Source organism: Mustela erminea, chromosome 8 (genome assembly GCF_009829155.1).
Source record: "Mustela erminea isolate mMusErm1 chromosome 8, mMusErm1.Pri, whole genome shotgun sequence".
NCBI lineage: Eukaryota > Metazoa > Chordata > Mammalia > Carnivora > Mustelidae > Mustela > Mustela erminea.
Genome location: NC_045621.1, coordinates 7,625,950 through 7,647,186, shown reverse-complemented (window position 1 = coordinate 7,647,186; position 21,237 = coordinate 7,625,950). Strand labels below are relative to the sequence as shown.

The 21,237-nt window shown below is 38.8% G+C and overlaps 1 long non-coding RNA gene across 3 annotated transcripts in view; it reads right to left on the bottom strand.

Annotated features, from left to right (window-relative positions):
* Positions 1–21,237, bottom strand: part of LOC116597331 — an 88,915-nt gene that overhangs the window by 38,168 nt on the left and 29,510 nt on the right. For 2 of the 3 annotated variants that reach the window (XR_004288561.1, XR_004288560.1), the window contains exon 3: positions 19,720–19,793. The exons of the other annotated variant lie outside the window; for it this stretch is intronic. This is a non-coding gene — a long non-coding RNA (uncharacterized LOC116597331). The remainder of the gene's footprint in view (positions 1–19,719; positions 19,794–21,237) is intronic. 3 annotated transcript variants of the gene reach the window in all.

Below are 21,237 nucleotides of genomic sequence, written 5' to 3'. Positions count from 1 at the left end.
TTCTGGCAAGGCCTCAAAAATAATGGCCTTCTAGGTTGGATCCTGGAAGCTTGGAAAGGTGCATATTTTAAGAAGTAAAAACACCAGAACTTCCATGACAAATAACAGAGGAAGCAATCAAAGGGCTCAGAGAATTTGGGCATATGGGAATGGACTTGTCATATAAGTCCAGGCTGCCCACCGGCTGACTATGCTCTGTGATAAGGGCTAGATAGCACTGTCTTTATCAAAGCGTAAGAGCATTCCGACTTCTGCTTAGGATATCAGAAGCTGGGAAGAACAAAATTCTACTCTTATTACAACATCATCACAGTGGAAAATTTGTAAGTTCACAACTTTTCTTAAAGACATGGGAGAGCTGAAGTTACAGGGTAAGAAACTAACCTGAAATCAGGAAATCTGTCATCTGTAAGGGGAGATAGAAATTAAACACAGGCTTACCAAGGACAGATACCATCAGACACTTACAAACTTAAGCTTACAAACACTAAGTAATAAATAATAGTGTTTTATTGCTAGGAGAGGGAAAGGAGCTTGGAGAGAGTTTCTCTGAGGCATAATCCAAAGGCATAACCCAAATCCTAAAGCTGATGGTGGAACAGAAATTGAGTTAAATCAGGTTTTACCATAAACCAGCTTTTACTCTAAACACAAAGTAATACTAGAGGAATTCTGTGCTGGTGGTGTACTAATAACAATGCAAAACCCAGCTCAACTTCTGGCCAGATTTACTCAACCTCCCATAATAAAGGCCTAGCAGAAAGAAAGGCATGCCCATTTCCCAGCATAAAAGTAACTCACCTCCATCTTTCAACAATAAAAAATTACAACAGACACAAAGATGTAAAAAGAGTTAATCCACTATCAGAAGACAAAGCAATCAACAGTAACTTTACTCAGATGTAACACAGGTATTAGAATGATTAATCAGGAAATTAAAATAATTAGGACCACTATGGTAAGGACGCACGTGTAAAAGGTAGAGAGCATTCATGATCAGTTGGGCAATTCTAGCAGAGTGATAGAAATTATGAGATCTCAAAACCAAATGTAAATATTATAAATGAAAAAAATTTATAGAGATGATGAATGATTTTGATTGGTCCATCAATTGACTTGACACAGTTGACAAAAGAGCCCATGAATTTGATGATAGCTCAATAGAAATTACAAAAATTCATATACAAAGATAAAAGAGAATGGGGAAAAAACTATCTCAGAACAGAGCAAGAACTATGGGACAATGTCGAATGGTCAAATATACATACAAGAGAAATCCTAGAAGAGGGTGGGGAGGACATAAAACAACAATGACAACAAAATTGGGAGAAATAATGGCTGATACTATTCCAAAACTAATGACAGAAACCGAAGATTCAATCAGACACCAGAACCAAAGAATATAAGCTTGATTAAAAACCAAACACATATACACAAACACATATACACACAGGAATCAAGATACATTACATAAAGAGGGACAAATATAATAAACTATATTTCTTGTGTAGGAACTACATAAATCAGAATTCAGTTGACTGACATCTTTAATCTGGTGCAAGAAAAAAACCCATAACCGTTGTGTTACGATGAGTGTGGCACAGGATTGCTGAACTCAGCGGTGGCTCTCCTCTGTAGGTCAGGATTGGTGAAGAAGATGTTGCTATAGATCTGGGATCACTGATAACAAAGAGGATGAACGAATCCTGAAATAGAAGTCAGGTGATGTACTTAACTCTCAGAAACATGGCCGATGCAATTATTATAATGATCAAAGGTCAGAGTAGAAGCCAGGTATATCTGACTCACAGAGATAGAGCATGGCATTCCCAGGGGCAAAATAGATGGGTCATCAATAATGATATTTCACAATGTACACAACCAAAACAAATCAAGCATTGATGATCATGAAGCTAAGAGTAGCCACCCCAACAAAATGTCATAATCCCTTGCTCAGTTTGCAGACTTCAACCAATTCTCAGATATAGAACTCACTGAACAAAGGAAAGGCCAACTTCCCATGATGAAAGATCTTGCAACATTGACAGCACGTATAAAGAACAATGATTTCTCCAGTCCTCACCCAAAAAGACCCATGACAATTTATTTGGACAGCATATGCTTTGGAATGAGGAGTATCCAAACATATTGCTAATTTTTGGATATAGAGTCCAAGTTCACATTATTACCTGAGGACCTAAAGCATCATCTTGGCTACTCTGTTAGGAGTATGTGTGTTAGGTAGAATAATGTTCCCTCAGAGAGGTGCTAATTTCTAGAAACAGAATATATTGTGTTACATACTTTTACACCAAAGGTGCAAAAGTGCTTATTCTTCTATAAGGGTAACATTCAACAGAAAATAAAGATGGTTTTCCAAGAAGTCATATCTTCATATGCCAACCTTAACAGTACTCCTGGTTCTCAAGCACAGATTCTGTTTGTAAAGTCTCCTATTTTTATGGTTTCCTTTAGGGACACCTTCATGGGAAGCTCATTATAGTGGCTGTTCTTATAGGGTCCTGGTGTTTTGCATCTTATCAAGTAGCTGACAATGAGCTCCATCATGCTTTGGTATCTGGGTAGCTCATCACTGGTATCATGGCAATTCATATCACGGTAGCTCTTGGTAGCTACCAAAGCCACTATTCATTTCCTCAGGAGAAGGTTTTTTTTTTGTTGTTGTTGTTGTTTTGTTTTGTTTTTAGATACAATTATTTATTTTAGAGAGAGCATAAGCAGGAAGAACAGAGGGAGAAGGAGGGGCAATCTGAAGCAGACTGTATTGAGGGTGGAGCCTGAAGAGGGGCTCAATCTCACCACCTGAGATGGCAACCTGAACTGAAACCAAGAGTCCCGTGCCTAATCAACTGTACCACCCAGGGGACCCTCCTTAGGAAAAGTTTTTTTTTGCCTTTTTTAAAAGATTTTATTTATTATTTTTTTAGAGAGAACACACGTGATAGTGGGGGAGAGGAGCAGAGGGGTAGGGAGAAGGGAAGGGGGGTGAATAAGAGTCTCAAGTGGACTCCTGGTGCTGGGAACAGAGCCAGATCTCAGGACCTGGAGATCATGACCTGAGTGGAAACCAAGAATAGGACACTTAATCTACTGAGCCACCCAGGTGTCCTTCCTCCTTAGGAGAAGTTCTGATGAATTATGGTTTAGTAAACAAAATTATTATAAAGATCCAGAGATTGAAGTAAGGAGCAGGCCTTTTTGGTACCTATGTCAAACTTTGGTTCACTCACAACCATTTTTCTCCTATGCTCCCTAAGTGTATCTAGTGAAAGTGTCAATGGTATAGAGCTGTGCTATCCAATATGGTAGCATTAACCACAGGCATATAGCTATTTAAATCTGAATTGATTAAATTAAATTAAATTAAATTAAAAATTCAGTTACACAGTTGCACTGTCCACATTTCTCATGCTCAATAGCCACATGTATCTAATTGTTACCATATTTAATAGTGCAGATACAGAACATTTCCATCATCATAGGGAGAACATATAACTAAATATGTTACCATATTTAATAGTGCAGATACAGAACATTTCCATCATCATAGGGAGAACTATGGGACACCACTGTTAACAAAGCTTGTGACTGTTCTCGTACGTGTTGGGAAACAGGAATTCCTGTCCCTTTCAACGTTCCTTTTAGCTGGACTAAGTGTCAAATTGACATGAGATAGATTAATAGGAGAAACTAAATTTAACAGGTGCACATATAGAGAATCCACATAGACATGGCACAAAGCACTCATTCACTTATGTGTCACACAGTATTACCAACAATTTTTTTCTATTTCATGTACTATGTAGCATTTCCCCCCTCACTTTAAAATTTAGACATGCACTTAACGTTTCCATCTAATAACAAGATATCAAAAGGGCTCAGTCTCTAAAGATCTAAGATGCGTACTATACCAAAATATAGATAACATATGATTGCCTGTGATAATAAGCCTATTCTTCACTCTTAGAGGAATCATCAAATGCTTTTGTTAGTTGAAACTTTGTGTTCCAATTTCCTTAACTATCCCTGCCAATCTGTTTTTGTTTTATTTTTTAGCTCTTTAAAAATGTTGCAGAATTCTTTAAAAACAAGATGGATTTTTCTTCTAATAACCATTGTAATTTTTGTCAAGTACCGTTATGATTCATCTGCTCCCGATGGTGTGTCCGGCAAACTGAACTTTAAATGACCTTCTTGCCCTTATTATTGCAGCTGTCAGCCTCCAATTTTACACAGAAAATATAAAGGAAAGAGAATTTAAACCAGAGATTTTTACTGAGGCACACACAGCTTCAGCAGCTGCTGTTAAAATGGTATCATCAAATACCCAAACTGACAAAGACCCATGGGGTCTATTTTCTAATTCAGTCTTGGAGGAAATTTACAATAGTGAATCTCTATGGCGGTTGAGGTTGGCTAAGATTTAGATGACCCATTTCCCTTATCTAATGAATTCAGGCCTTGCAAACTTTGCAAAAGCTTTAAACTGACAAAATATCAAGAGAGTTGATGTGAAATTGAAAGACAGCTGGCACGGACTCAGAGCCTCTTGAGTTTAGTTCAGGAAGCTGCAAACTTTCACAGCTGCAAGACTGTCAAAATGAAGATTCTAGCATAAAGATAGTCAAAATATTGCTATTAGATGAAGAGCTTTATGCCTAAAGCCTTTACTCTACAGAAAAGATTCTTCATTTCAAATAAAGAATGAACATGACATTTTTGCATTTCTCCTCATTTTTCTGAGAAAATCTAAGGGAGAATGCTTCTATTGCCATGAACCTAGGTTTAAAAAAGTCTAATTAAAACTAAATTTGAAGAATTAAAAAAATTTTTAAATGATTTAATCTTATTCCAGGAAACAAAACCATGTTGGTGTGGTTTCCTTTTTCAAGCTGTCTCTTCAGTTTCTTGGTCTTGACAAGCCATGAGGGTAATTTAATACCGTGTTTTATTATGTGACGAGAACCCCATCAGGATGTTTCTAGGTAAGAGCACACTTAACAAATTATTAGGTAGAGAAACAAAGCTTGCTAGGTGTGGTGTTTTCAGGCAATAAACTGGATCATCAGTGATAATTTTTATATATCTCTTTCAAGCAAAGCAAAACCCAAACTGAATTGCATTTATGGCATAAATGAAGTTTTACTGTTGGGAAGATACTTCAACATTAAAAATATCGTTTGTTGAATAGTAATTACAAGGCTTATTGTTTGCATGAGAACTTAAAATTTTGGCTACATTTTCAAAGGATTTATATAGCCTAACATACTTTTAAAATAATTTAAATTATATCATGGATTAGCCATTTGTATTTGAAAAATGCCATTAAATTCACGCCACTAGTGAAATCTCATTGAAAAGAATGGTGTATGTAAAAGATAATATGAATGTAAAACTGAGGAAACTGGGGAGGGAGGTAGTCATTTAAGTTGTTTAAAATGCAGAAAAAATACATGTAGGCACTTGAAAATAATTTATTTTATTCTAGGAGTTGTGAGTCTTGTTTGGCTCTTGAAGTCTAAAAAACATACTTCCTTTCAATCCTACTATGTATAATGAGAATCCTAAACTATGTGTAGTTCATATTTAATTTAACTACTTGTCAGCACCTTCATTTTGGAAATGGTTTTACTTTTTGTAATGTTACGGCTTTTGGGGTGGTGTAATCATAAAATGTTTATTTATTTACTTATTTATGCAAACTAACATTCCTTTCTCCTCCTCTTCTCAAGCATTTTCCTACTTCCCTTAAGAACTTACCTCTCCCACCTTGTAAACAAACTTGGTCAAAGGACCCTTGACTCTTCTTGGCTGGTGACCAAGATGGACTAATGACACTTTTCCCAGACTTCACGTAGATGAAAGGACAAGCATGGAAGTGGATTCATCCCAGTCGCGGTGCCCAGGCCAAACTGCCCACTCGGTCTTGCCACGCAGCTGAGAGCTATTCCGGCTCCTGTCCCGTCAGACTGGTTTATTCCTTGAGCTTCCTCAGGTTCTTCCTGCAAGTTCCTTTTCTGCTCAAATTGGGCGCAGGCCGTTTGTGTTGCTTACCTCGAAGACCTGTCACTGACTCGTCGTCAAAGTCATTCCTCCCTTGTTTGACTTCCAGCCACATTTCTACCTTACGTCTTGGTCAACTTTATTCTTTTTTACTTCACTCGGATTTTATCACCTCTCATAATGGCAAAATGCCATGAATCAGGTGAGCACAATTCTTTTTATTCGTTGCCAAATGAAGTCAATTTTTATAATCTGAGTCTTGTCATGTTCAATCATCTTTCTGGAGTCCCTTCCACCTATAACACATATAAACTGCCTATTAAAATGTTTTTTAGCCACCCTTTTGCAAATCATGTAAATATTTTTGGAAAGACAGTTTTATTCCTCATTGCTGAGATAATTTTCTCACAGTTTAGAGATGCTTTTATAGGAATGAGCTTTCCAAAATTAGGAAGTCTATTTCTTGTGTTTCAGAAGAAAAAATAAACAAAACAATAAAAGAGATAGCCTCGCCTGATGCATTCTTATTCTCCGAGAGAACTGCAATCTATCATTTCTGATTTCTTCTTGGGAAACATGTCTCTGCAGAAAACATGGCGTTTTGTTTTACTTTGGGAGTATAGACTGAAGTTTGAAATCCAGAACAAAGAAAAAAGTACAATTGTAGATCTCCTACAACTTTTACAGCATATTGCAAGGGCTTGAACTCTATCATAGTGAAAGAAAAATGAACATTATTTAGATGAAGGTTAAAAGGTAGAAATGTTATTCTGAGTGAAATTCTATAATAATTGAAATTTCGAGCTTCAGAGGCAAGTCAGTACTTCACCAGGTACTCTCCAAAAATCTTTTTTTTTAGGCTTTAAAATACAAATGCCTTTAGATTGTCAAACTTACATTTTTTTCAAAGGAAAGAAACCCCTTCTAGAATATTAAATGGGATGATAAAGGGGAGATTTTTGGCTAAAAGGAGATCAAATATTTTCTTTTATCAAAAGTTTGGCTCATTATTGCAAGTGAAAAGATCATGGAATAGCTATTTAAGATGACAAAGGGGCTGTGATAGCTTTAGTTAATGATAGCGCACAGCCAATTTTGTCTTCTGCCTTTGTACTTGCTTTATGAGAGGTCTCAGCATTGGTTTTCTTTTGTACTCTTCTTTTTGGGGGATTATAGAACTCAATTATTACAGGTTTGAAAATTGTAGAGGCTTTCCTCACATTACATCTAACTTTGTAAGGTAAAATTATGTACTGAGTTTTTTGAAAAGGCAAATGACACTGTAAGATTTGTAATACACATCTGTGAAGTAACTTTTTTTAACCTTGGAAAACGTTGGAAGAACAGGGATGAAGGATATCTGAAGAAACCTGTCTAGGAGGAGTGTATTAGTTGCCTCGGGCTGCCATGACAAAGGACCCCAAGCAGAATGGCTTATGCGACAGAAATTTATTGTCTTGTAGTTCTGGAGGCCATCCGTCTTGAAATCAAGGTATTGGCAACAATGGTTGCTTCTGAGGGCTGTGACAGAAGGATCTGCTGCGGCCTCTCTCGTTGGCTTACAGATGGCCATCTTCACCCTTTATCTTCACAAGACAGTCTCTCAGTGTGTGTGTGTCTCCAAATTTCCCCTTTTCATAAAGACAAATCATATTGGATCAAGACCCCTTTAATGACCTCAGTTTAATCTGATTACCTGTCTCCAAATAAGGTCACATTCTGAGGTACTGGGGGTTAGGATTTCAGTATATGAATTTTGGGGTAAAGCAATTCAGCCTATAACAGAAGGCAAAGGGATGCTTAAAGGAAAGACTACAAATAAGTTTTTCCACATGGCAGGAAAGAAGAAAGGTTCTTTTTTACATGCGATTTTTTTTTGAATCTACGCAAACTAAGGGGCTTGCTGCTGAATGTTGTGGCCCTTGACTTTGCTCATATTAAAAAGTTAGAAGTGCTTTCCATCTCACTTGATTTATACCCTATGAAAGTTTCCCACTATTTTTTAATTTGATTTTAATTTTTTAAAAGATTTTAGTTATTTATTTAACAGAGATAGACACAGTGAGACAGGGAACACAAGCAGGGGAATTGGGAGAGGGAGAAGCAGGCTTCCTGCAGAGCAGGGAGCCCCATGCAAGGCTTGATTCCAGGACCCCAGATCATGACCTGAGCCAAAGGCAGATGCTTAACGACTGAGCCACCCAGTTGTCTCAAGTTTTCCACTATTTTTGTACTAATTTGGCGATGATCACAGAAGGGAAATAGATCACATTAATTTCTTTTGTGTTGACTCAAGTCTCTGGCAAGAAGCAATGATCATACTGGGTATCACAGTATCATACACTTAAATAGCCTGTACCTACTGTGAATTTTCTTCCACTGACCTTTGTCCACACTTGGCCTTTTTGGCTTGGTTCAGCCAAGTGTCCTGGCTTGGGTTTGTTCTTCCTTGTAATTATCTTGAGAATCATCAACATGTGGTTTCCTCAGTGATGAAAGTAGAGAATCTTCTTCGGTGTGTAGCTGCTACTTTTATATTTTTGTCAGTGGAGCAAAGAGAACAGTAGCTCTGATTAAAACTCAAGGAAAGGTGTATTCACTGTCACAGCTGCTGGGAAGGAGGGTACAGAGAATGTGCTTCTCTTCTGCAGCACGGCTGATAGTTCTTCGATGATCTGCGCAGGGGACTTCTTTGGGTTTGGCTTTAGTGATAAAAGTGCCTTGCTGCAACTCCAGCTGACATCTTCTTTGACTAGATTGTTGGTTTAATTTGTAGTCGATAAGTTATTTGTACAATGAATAACCCTTTTTAAAAGCTATGAGATGAGACTCATCCATTTTTAGAGTCTCTTAACTATAAACAGTCATTTTCTGAGTATATGTTGCATGCTAGGCATTGTCCTAATAATGAACAAAATGCTGAATCCGCCTCTCAAGAAGCTCATAGTTCAATGGGTGAGAGAAGTTCAAACAGGAAATGAGAGTAAAATGTGATAGGGACTGTAAGAGAGGCATGTCTTGGAATCCAAATGAGCAGACTCCTTAGTCAAGTCTTGGATACTGAGTTGGAATTTATCCACTCTTGTTTGGAATGAGAAGGAGGTGAGGAAGAAGGGGACTTCAAGTGGTCAGAACAGCATAGACAAAAGCCCAAAAACATGAAGACAGGTATGCTGGAGGAGAGAAAAAGACAGCTAGCCTGGGAGTTAGAAAACACCATGGAACATACTAGGTGGGCAGGAGTCAGATCATGAAAAGCTCCTTGTGCATTGTTAAGATTGAGAGATAGAAGGCCCGGATCACTGCCTAGATTCTGTTCCCGAGTAGTAGTGTGACCTTGGGTAAGTTACTAAAAACACATCTGGCCCTTAACTTTCCAAAAATGGCTTGTAGGAGGGAGACTCCAGCCGTCATGTGGGCCAGGACATGGACTTCTCAGTGGCACCTGTTTGCACTCATAACTGCTTACCTGGTGGCTCCCTCTCAATACTTGGAAAGATCTCAGAACCGTGTGACACAGCCTATGGGAGAGGTGGTACCCAGAAAAGACAGATTAAAATTCTTCTTTACGGCAGTCTGAAATATTGTGATTCATAATAAGAAGTATATATTTTGGTCTTTGTCTCCGTTTCTGGCAAAGAATTCCCAAAACTCTTGGAATTTCCTACCAGTAAGAGCAATAAGGGCATCTTTGTTAACATTGTTTGGTCTTTTGTCCTCCATTTCAGAAACAGCTCCGGAGCAAGGAGGTCAAAGAAAGAACTCATTATCCCAACAACTGACTTTCAACCACACCTGAGCTTATGTTAATGAGGTGACTTTTGTAAAGCTTCTAAGGATGGGAACTGGTTGCTAGGGGAACCAATCATGTGATTAGAGGGCTGGAGAGTTTAGACCCGCTCTTTGACCTCTGCAGAGGGCAAAGGGCTGGAAGTTGAATTAATCACCAAGGGCCAATGATTTAATCAGATATGCCTACATAATATAAAATCCCAAAAGGACAGGGTCCAGAGAACGTCTGGGGCGGCGGACAGGTGATGGTGCTGGGAGGGCAGCACCCCGGAGAGAGCACGGAAGCTCCACACTACCCCCTTCCCTGCCCTATGCATCTGTTACGGGGCTGTTCCTGAGTTAAAGTCTTTTATGGTCTACTGGTGATCTTGTAAGTGGATTGTTTTCCCGAGTTCTGTGGGCTGCTCTAGGAAATTTTAATAGAACCTGGCAGTGGGCAGGGGGATGGTGTTGAGGGAAACTCTGATAGTTAGTCAGTTGGTCAGAAGCACAAATACCAAGTCTGGACTTGTGAGTGCCATCTGAAGGGGTGGAGCAGTCTTGTGGGACTGACCCTTTAACCTCCGGGGTCTGGCACCATCTCCAGGTAGAGTCAGAACTGAGTTAAGCTGTAGGACCTAGAGCTGGCGTCACAGAATTGCCTACACACCTGGGTTCGGAAATGAAGTATGTTGTAGTAGAGAACCGAACGTGGAGGGGAAGGTAGAGCGTGTTTTTATTGAGAAGGTCTCAGAGCCAAAAATTGAATTACAAAAAATAGAGAAAGAGGATATCTCGCCCATTGAAGTGTCTCATGTCCCCTAGAAGTTTGAAATACAAACAGTGGTGTGTGCCAGCGCCGGCTTGTGCTGAGCCAGTTTTTACATTTTCAGGTATTTTGTTCGTTGGTTGTTAACAGAGCCATTATGAAATACTAAATGATATCAACTTACAATTAAATATACTGTATTAAAAATGAAGTAATAATTGCTCCAGACTGATTTCTTCCTATTTATTTCACTACATTTTACTATTACCTATATGCTTGGTAGATCTATTTTGTGTATATAGTATGATGCAAATATTATAAAAATGTTGATTTGCTTCACATCTCTTCTCAAGATGGTTTTCGGCGGCATTGTATACATAGCTTGAAATTGGCCATCGTTCAATCATTTACACCATGGGAATCTGCAAATGCTACAAAACAGGAATTCTATTTCTTTTTTTCCCCCCTTTCTTTCCTTCTCTTCTTCCTTTCCTTACTCCTTCCTTCCCTACCTTTTTCTTTCTGAAAACACTCAGTAGCATACCAAAGAGTACAAGAAAGAGGAAGACTGACAAAGAAAGGTAACTAAACTGGGATTGAGAAGGTCAGAAACAGGAAGAGAAGAAGTTCGAGGAAATGACTGAAAAGCATGGCTTATAAGACACCCAGAGAGTCAATATCTGTACTAGATGGTACAGAGTAGATTTTGCTAGGGCAGCTAGGATAGCTAAACAGGACAACTGACATCACCTGCATTCCAGAGTATTTTAGACAGTCCAGAATTGCCGTGGATGAAGTTAGAAACAAATTTGCTAAGCAGATCATGGATGGTTAATATATTGTGAAGGAACAATGTGTGTGTGGGCTAAGGGTGCTGTGGTCCCATTCTCTACGACTTGCCATGCCTTCATTCCTTGGATCTTGCTGCGTCCCCAAGTATCCTTTCTAGTCTCACCTTCCTGCCCTGTATCTGAATATTTTACTGCTAGAGCTTTTGCTTTTGTTGCTGAGTGTTCTTAGAACTTTCCTATTCTTCTGTTCTTTTTTGCTTACTATTTTACTCTTCTGTAAGTTTTCTACTTACCCTTTTCTTCTGTGTTTTTTATGACCCTTTCCATGCACAAACTTCTCAGATCTCCTCTACATTGTCGCCATCTGTTTTCACCATCTGCTGTCTTCAAGTACTTTGAATCTCTGCTCAAAGTAGCAGTCACTTTGTAGCCGTGTACTCCTAATCGAGTTAACTTTGTGGAGCCTCAGTTTTCTCTTTCATAAAATGGGAGGGCTTTACCTCCCTCACAGATCATTTGTGAGATTTAAATGATGATGTAAGTACTTAAAAATTCTTGACACCTAAAACAATCAAGAAATGATAACTACTGTTTTACTAATGTTAGTCCAGACTCAGCATCCAACTAAAGTCCGTATCAGTGGCTGCAAACTCAAAGGCCTCTAAAGTCTAGTGGGACATAAATGAATGAAGTGGGTTGGGTTGGGAAGTGGCAAAGCTGGTGGCAAACTGCAACCTGTCCGAAAGAATCAAACACTTCTCAATTCCAGCCAGTTAATATCCCATGTAAATGGAAGCTCAGAGCCACCAGGTCTTTTAATTTTCCAGGATCCAGTAAAAATGGATATTTTTATAAGTAATTTCTTGATGTAAAAATAATGTTGTGCAGTATTGGAAAATAGCACTTCAAAGAAAACAGGTCTATTAGCTATATTTGGCATGCTGTCCACCAGTTTGAAACCTCTGCAGGACATATTTCTTGAGATGTGTTTGAGCAGTTGGTTCGCTATTTATTAGCAGGAAATCCTGTCTTTCACACATGACGTAGCTGACTTTCTAGTAAGAGTATATTTGGAAGAAAATCTTTTTGGACTCAAATTCCATGGCATTTCCTAGGTTAGTGTAATCTAACCACAGCCAGGCATTTGAAATTCTAGCAGCTTTTTAACCTCTTAGAAAAATCTTTTATTTCTTATCAACTGTTCCGTCTGGGTTATATTAGGGTGTAGATTGTTTTGAAAACCAGCTTTACTCAATTATAAGAAAAGTTGAGAAATTTTGGGAGGATAGGTTGGAAAGACCATGAATTTGATTGGACTTCATAGACCAATGGGCTAATACTTCTATCTTTGGCCCTAAGACATTGGGAAGTTACTTAACTTACATGGGTATTAGTTCCTTATTTGCAAATTAAGGGGCTAAGTGGGCTAAGATTGACTTTACATTTCCTTCCAGAGTCATTATTTTGTAAACCAGTCTACTCAATTTTGGAGAAACTGATAACTGATTTGTTTAAACTTCCCCTAACGTTTGAAATATGGCATTTGTTAGAACATAGCTTATGTTTTCATGTAAATTCATTTCAATTTAATATGCTTTCTAATTTTTTATTTTATCCAAGATTTTATTGAAGATAAAGAAGGGGATGGGTTTATTACTTGAGGGATCATAAAATAAGGAATAGGTTTTCTTCAGAGATCTTGAAGTTTAGGGAAGAAAGAAAAAGTTATTGGTGGTGATAGCGGAGATTAAACCAAATAACTTTGTGACAGACATGTATTAGAGAAATGATAAGATAGATGAATTCCTCTTTACCACAAAGTAGGGAAAGGCTTTCTAACTGACTCACAATAAAAGAAACAAATGATAAACATGACTACATAGAACACTCCCTGGCATGGCAAAAAATGCAATAAACAAAAGCCCAAGACAACCAACGAACTGGAGGAAATATTTAGATGTGCCATAAATAAAGGGCTAATATTTTCTAATATAGAGAGCACTGAGGCACAAAGGAAGAAAAACCTGCTAGGAAGAGGAGACCATATATGAATACACAAGTCATACACATATGAAAAAACAAGATATAAAAATGGTCTTGAGGGCATTATGCTAAGTGAAATAAGTTAGACAGAGAAAGACAAATACTGTATGATATCACTTTTATGGGAGATCTCTTGAAAAACAAGAGAAAATTGAGGAAATGTCATAGATTGGAAGCGTTTAAGAAAACATGGCAACTAAACACCATGCGGAACTTTGTATTACCCTGGAACACACACACACACACACATACACTTGAGAAAAATTGGTGAATCTGAATGAGGTCTGTTCTTTAATTAATAGTATTGCACCAACATTACTTTCTTGCTTATATAAGGTGTTAACAGCAGGGAAAGCTGAGGGGAGGATATGTGAGAACTCTCTGTACTATTTCTGCAACTTTCTGTAAGACTAAAATTATTTCAAGATAAAAAGTTAAAAAAAAAGAAATACCATAAGGGCAATGCAGAAGAAACTGCTTTAAAGGGCTCCGCAGAGGAGAGAGCCCATTCAGAAAGACTTCATGGCAGAGGTGGTACAGTACTGTGCTAGAGCTGCCATAACAAAACACCACGGGCCAGGTGACTTAAACTACAGAAATTTATTTCTCACAGTTCTGGAGGCTGCAAGTCCAACATCAAAGTGCTGGCAGGGTTGGTTTCTCCTGAGGCTTCATTCCTTGGTTTGTAGCTGGCAGCTTTCTCACTGTATTGCCACATGGCCTTTTCTTTATGCTTGCTTTCTGTTGTCTCTTTCTTCTATATTAGGACCACACTCTGATGACCTCATTTAGCCATAATTACCTCTTTAAAGGTCCTATCTGCAAACGCAGTCACTTTGGGAGCTAGGCCTTCAAAATACCAGTTCTGGGGGAACATAATAATTGGCAATTATGAAGACTTTTGAAAGATAGATATTAGCAGTGTTGGGGAAATGTGTGGCAGTGATTTAGAGAAGAGCAAGTAGACTGGTGAATTAGTCAGGGTTCCCCAGAGAAACAGAAGCAATAGGCTATGCCTAGATATGTGGCTATCAGAGAAACAGCCTCTTATATTAGATTCTGTTTCAGAGCATGCACAGCCTTCTGGAGATTATTCGTACCAGCCCTGTAAGGTATTGCCACACAGCTGGTGCTATGACTGTGTCTTCAAAAGGCCCTTGCAGTATTTTTTTTTTTAAGATTTTATTTATTTATTTATTTGACAGAGAGCAATCACAAGTAGGCAGAGAGGCAGGCAGAGAGAGAGGGGGAAGCAGGCTCCCCGCTGAGCAGAGAGCCCGATGTGGGGCTCAATCCCAGGACCCTGGGACCATGACTCGAGCCGAAAGCAGAGGCTTTAACCCACTGAGCCACCCAGGCGCCCCGGCCCTTGCAGTATTTTATCGAGCTAGCTATTCCCAGATGGTGGGAAACATGGTAAGACCACCGAATTCCATAACGCTCGGGCCCTTTGCTCCATTTCTTTTGTTAAGTGACTTTCTTAACCAGAATAATGCTCTGTGAAATACTATGACAGTAGATAAGACATGCTCTAAGTCCACAGATGACAATTTTGGCAGACGTTTTGTGTGTATGGAAAGCAAATCTATATCCAGAATAAATATCTATTCTGGAAAGAACAAAACTCTGTTCCTTCCATGATGAAAGCAGTCCGATGTACTTGCATGCGTATCAACAGAACAGGACATCCTGTTCTCTTAATTATTAGAATCCTCCTCTGTTGATGTTGCCTTTGGTGAGCATTCACATGGGACACTAATGTCTTCCCATTTTTTGCCCATTCAGAGAAGTCTGTCCATATCCTTCTCCCCCAGATTTCTTTGTCATCAATTTTCCAATCACGTTCTTTCTAAGTTCCTCACTATTCAGTGAAACCTTTGGCTACAGCCCATAAGTTGGTGTATGGTTGCACATCTGGCTATTTTCCCTTCTAAACTGGACATGCAGGTGCACCGCCCAAAGTACTGCCCACTGGGAGGATTTCCCTTCACCACTGTTCTTCAGAGATGTCGCAGAGAAGGGCTGTAGTGCTATAGCGGTCTACTTTTGGATCATGTCTGCGTATCATGCAGAACCATTTATAAACCAGGCCTGTGTCTTCTCTTCCTCTGTCAATGCTTCTCTGGGGCCAGAGCAGGCTGGGAGAGAGAAGCCAGTAGCAGGAGTGGGAACTATGAGTATCTGGACCACTTATCCACATAAGTTACTTGTACTTTCAGGGGCTTCTTGAGCCTGATCATGTATATACCACTTATATTTGATGATGAAGTCTTGTGATACACATCCAACTTTAGGGCTTGGTGGGCTAGACAGCACCTAGTTCATGAAAGGCAGCTTAGATAGCATAGTAACTTGGTGACCTGTGGTCAAGCTTTCAGTTTCTACTAAGGCCCAAAAGCAGGTCAAGAGCTGTTTTTCAAAAGGAGGGTAGTTATCTGCAGATAATGGCAAGGCTCCCAAATCGTAAAGGCTTGTGCTGCAATTCACCTACACAAGCTTGCCAAAGTCCCTAAATGGTATCTCTGTCTGCCACTGACATTTCAAGCATCGTTGAATCTGCTCCATCATATGGGCTCAGTGGGAGGCCAGCTTACACAGCAGGTAGACCTGTTTCAGAGTCTTCTCTTCTTCTTGGCTTCACTCAAAACTTGCAGGTTTTCAGGTCACTCAATACATGAGCTGGAGTAACACACCCAAATAAGGTTGCCTTCAAAAATCTGAGGCCCGTGAGGCACTCTGCTTCTTTCTTACTTATAGGAGGGTTCAGGGGATGCAATAACTTCTCCTTCACCTAAAGAGGTACATCCCAACATGCCAATACCTTACAGCCCTTGAAATTTTACTGAAGTAGAAGGCCTCTGAATTTTAGTCAGATTTATTTCCCATCCTCTGACATGCAAATGTCTCGCCAATAAGTCCAGAGTGGTTGGTACTTCTTACTCATTAGGTCCAATCAGCATAATACCATCAGTACAATGGACCAACATGATATTTTATGGAAGAGAAAGGTGATCAAGATCCCTGTGAACCAAATTATGGGATGCTACTACTCACTCCTAAAGTAAGACAATGATGGCATATTGCTGTCCTTGTGGACCACTCTCCACTCACCCTTCCTGCCTCCTAACACACACAGACACAAGTGATAAATTAGTAGGCATGGTTCTTTTTTAGATGTTAGCACTCTTCACAACACAATCTTTACTCTGACAGTGTTCAACTATTTTATTTAAACACGGACACTGACATTTTATAGTGGTTCATAGCATCCCCTGAATTAATTTGATTCTTGTAGCTCATATGATAATTAATGAGAGAAATAGCACTTTGAGTCACTCAGTTGTGTAAGAGCAGTGTGTTTTATAACTTTTCATCTCATAAAACAAAGCTAAATTTTTCCTTATAGTTGGATAAAAGCTTTAGACTGGAGTAAACCTGACCTAAGTCTCCAAGTTTATATGCCCAATTTTATTCCCTCTGTAAATTCATGGGACATTATGTGCATTCCCCCATGGGGTGTGAAATCTTAATCTAGTCAGGTGTTCATGCCTTTTCATGTAATTAAGTAATTATTTTCAGTGGATTAAAAATTTTAGAAGGCTTTGAAAAATGTTAGTAAAAATAGCAGTCTGCTGTGTTTACATCGAGTCTTAACCCTCGTTGTTCAAAGAATGTTTATCAGTTGAAGATATAGCAAATATTAGCATTTCTACTTTGCAGGCAGAGAAGTTATGTGATGCACTTGAAGTGATACTGAAAGTCAAAAGTGGGAGGTTTTTGTTTTTTACCGGAGCTTTTGTTAATTCTGTTTCTCCATTCTCCGTTAACACCTTTTCCACTTTTTCACCTCTCCCATACAAATAAATCCATGGAAGTACTTTGGAGAAATAATATTAAAAAGGCAGTGGCTAAATTTTTAATTATCTTCAAAAGTGCTGTTTGAGAGTGGTGACTATTGCTATGAGTTACCAGTTTATTCTGTTATCAGCCAATTACTGACTCTTTTTATAATACATACTGTGTCTTGCAGCCATATTTCACCAGCCTTCTTAAAATTCTATCAACTAAAACATATAATCTAAGTAAAAACAGTGTTTTTGTAACAGAGATACAGCTTGAAGTCAATTCCCTTGTCTCTCCCTTTTAAGGGGATCTTGTGTGCAAGATCGGTGGGGAGGGGTAGAGGGTGAGGGGGAGAGAGAGAATCTCAAGCAGATTCCCTGTGAAGGATGGAGACTGATGCAGGGCTCCATCTCATGACCCTGAGATCATGACTTGAGCTGAAATTAGGAGTTGGATGGAAACAATTGAGCTCTTATGAGTCCACGCCCTATAGGGTTAACAAGGTTAAAACCAGCAAAAAGTTTAAAGTTTACTTTTCAGAGAACTGTTTACCCCTAATCAGCTCTTGTGTCTTTTCAGACCCCACTAACAAACTCACTAGTTGTCACTGCGGACGTTTGGACTCAAGGTCAACTGATAATATTCCATCCTATGAACAAGCAATTTCTTAACCCAAGATAATGAGCCCAAATCTCCATCCAGTTTATATAAGCTCTTGGAGCATGCTCATAGCCCCTTCTCCTTGTCCTAAGATAATCTCACGGATGCCAGGGACTGAATTTTGTCTCATTCTGATGTTGAGCCTTTGTCTCAAAATGAATATGGGGTATATGGTACATATATGTTTGCTCAGTGTGCATTCTCTCTCTTCCTCATGAATGGTCCCAGGTTTCTCCACCCTTTTCATCAATATGTATGTGGTCTCAACCCTCATGTTTATAAAAAACGTGTTCTTTCCCCCCTTAGGGAGGTGGATTTGAGGCTTGTCCTTCCATCTCCTCCTTTGGCTCCCTTTCAAATAAACACTTTCCTTGGTATATGCCTGATGTTTCAGTGATTGGCTTAGCTGCATGTTGAGCAGACACACTTGGGTTCTGTTACACTTAGATTAAAAGTATACTTGTGCAATGAGTAGGATAAACAAAAATCATTTATACCTAGTAGTAGCATAGTGAAAGGGAAAATGACATTTATAAATAGATAATGTTGAAACCTAAATGAAAAGAAAAGAAAGATTATTGTCAAAGGAACAATAATTAAACTGACATTAGACTTCTGTCAGTAATAGATGCCAGAAGACAAAGGAGAGTGATATTTTAAAAGCACTGGAGCTAAAGCATCATTCCAAATTGAAAGCAAAATAGGAGTCTTTTAGAAAAAGATTATATCACTTTGCTACCCAAAAATTTTTCTGAAAGAACTACTAAAGGATGTGCTTCAGTAAGGACAGAAGTAAACCTAGAGAGATGCAGAGCAAGAGAGAGAAATATATAATGTGAGCTGGTTGTTCTAGTCCCAAGAAACTTATCTTTTTAAAAAAATCAGAATTCTACAACACAAGTGGAGTTGCTTTTTGGACTGGTTACTATTCAGCTGCATTCAATTATAAATTAGCTATCAAAGAAAGCTCCTCATTATCTGGTAATTTGGAATGACTTTCATAAAACTCCCAGAGCCTCCAGTAATTCCTCTTCCAACTCCATTAACTTTCTAGTATTGCAATTAATTGGGAAGATCCATTTAAAAACAGCTTGTTCATCACTTCTTGCTGAAATTTTCTGTTAAGATAGAGTATGGATGGATATAAAAAGATTAGCACTGAAATAACTCTGAAAAAATTAGGCACAATTCAATCATGTAGACTACTAGCTTATAGCTACCCAAATTAAAAATAAGTAAATTCAGTGTGAAAGTAGAAGCACACACATACACACAAGATACACACACCGCATGCAGAAGATAAAACGGTGGAGAAGGGGACAAACAATTGATCCCGAATGTAGTTAGGTTTAGTTAAGATCACAAAAAAATGAATGGGGAAAAAAGCATTGGCTCTGAGCAAAATGGTGTTTAAGAGATCAAAAAGTCTTGATACAGCACAGTACCATGATTAAACAAACAATTCTGAACACTTCTGATGGTCTGGAACCTGTGTTAGGTGCTGAGGAGGAATTCAGAGGTGTGGAAAATAAAACCTGTGGTCTCTAGAGGCAATTCATGTAGTAGGGAGACAGACATACATAAACAATTTCTCTAGTGTGGTTGAAAAAGGTGCTAAGAGAACGGAAGGGAGGAGAATTAAATTCTAATTAGGGGTGATTAAGAAAGTATTTCAGAGGAAATTGGTTTAAATTAGATCTTGAAGAATGGGTAAGAATTTTATATCAGGCAATGAGGACAGGCATTCCAAGCAAAGATACATAGGTAAGGAGCATGAGGAAAATCAAGCTCAAGATCCAGCTGACCTTTCCTGCTTACCTCCTTCCCAGGACTGAAGGCTCATCTCTGTTGGGGACTTCATCAAGTTCCCAGAAACAAGCAGATAGATACATCTGAACAGAGGGGAAAATGAAGTGACCAGGAGTAAGACAACTCTTGAAAGAATGGAGGCAAGCAGAGAAATACATATGTATATCTGAAACTTCTGGTGTTTTAAAAATGTTTTTAAGTGTCATCATGTTATATATATCATTCTGCAACTTTTTTCCCACTCAACTTTCTTTTTGTGACCTCTACATCTCTGTAAGCTCTGGTTCGTTTATTTTACCTTTTTGCTTACCCATGTTTCTATTTTTTTAAAGATTTATTTACTTATTTGAGAGAGAGAGAGTGAGCACCCATGACTGGTTGTAGGGCAGAGGGACAGAATCTTCAAGCAGACTCCTCACTGAGCATGGAGCCCAATACAGGCTCAGTCCCACAACCCACGAGATCACGACCAGATCTGAAACCAAGAGCTGGATGCTCAATCCACTGAGCCACTCATGCGCCCCAGCCATGTTTCTATTGATGCACCTGTAGTTTCTATTCAGTTTTTCAATATTATAAACAATGTTACTTGTATTGTAGAAATAACCTTCTACCTGTCTTCTAATACACCAATGCAAGTCTTTCTAGAGAATCTACCTAGAAAGGGAATGACTGAGTCAAGATGTATATGTATTTCCAACTTAATAGATAAGGTCTTTTATTCATCTATATCTCTTTCCGTCTCCCTTCCACCATCTCTCTCTTTTCTTGCTACTCACGTGGTGGGTACTTAAGAGATATTCATAATTTTCAAGGTGGAAAGAAGAGAGAAATTTTCTGGGACCTAAGGTTTAAGAGGATTAAAATAAAATAAAAAAAGAGAAGTAAGACTGGCTTATCAAAACAAACAAACAAACAAACAAACAAAAAAACCAAAAAAACCCACAACAAAATCTTGCCATTTGCAACGATGTGGCTGGAACTAGAAGGTATTATGCTAAGCAAAATAAGTCAATCAGAGAAAGATAATTATCATATGATCTCTCTGATATGAGGAATTTGAGAGACAGGGCAGGGGGTTCATGAGGGGAAGGGGGGAAAATGTAACAAAATGGGACCCGGGAGGGAGACAAACCATAAGAAACTCTTAAACTCAGGAAACAAACTGAGGGTTGCTGGAGGGGATGGGGTGGGGTGGGGTGGGCAGGAGTGTTAGGTGGCTGGGTGATGAACACTGGGGAGGGTATGTGCTATGGTGAGTGCTGTGAATGTGTAAGACTAATGATTCACAGACCTGTACCCCTGAAACAAATAAAACATTATATGTTAAAAAATTTTTTTTTCTCCAATGCTTAAACAAAAAACAAACAAACAAAAGGAGTAAGACTGGAACACTGGGCCCCAGTCATTCAAGTAGCTGGTAGACTAGTGTTGGGGATAGACTTGGAGGCAGGGAGCATGGCTCTCCCTGAGAGATTGGTGAGTGTCCTTGGACTGGAGCCATGATGAGTGGAGCGTGTATGGTCA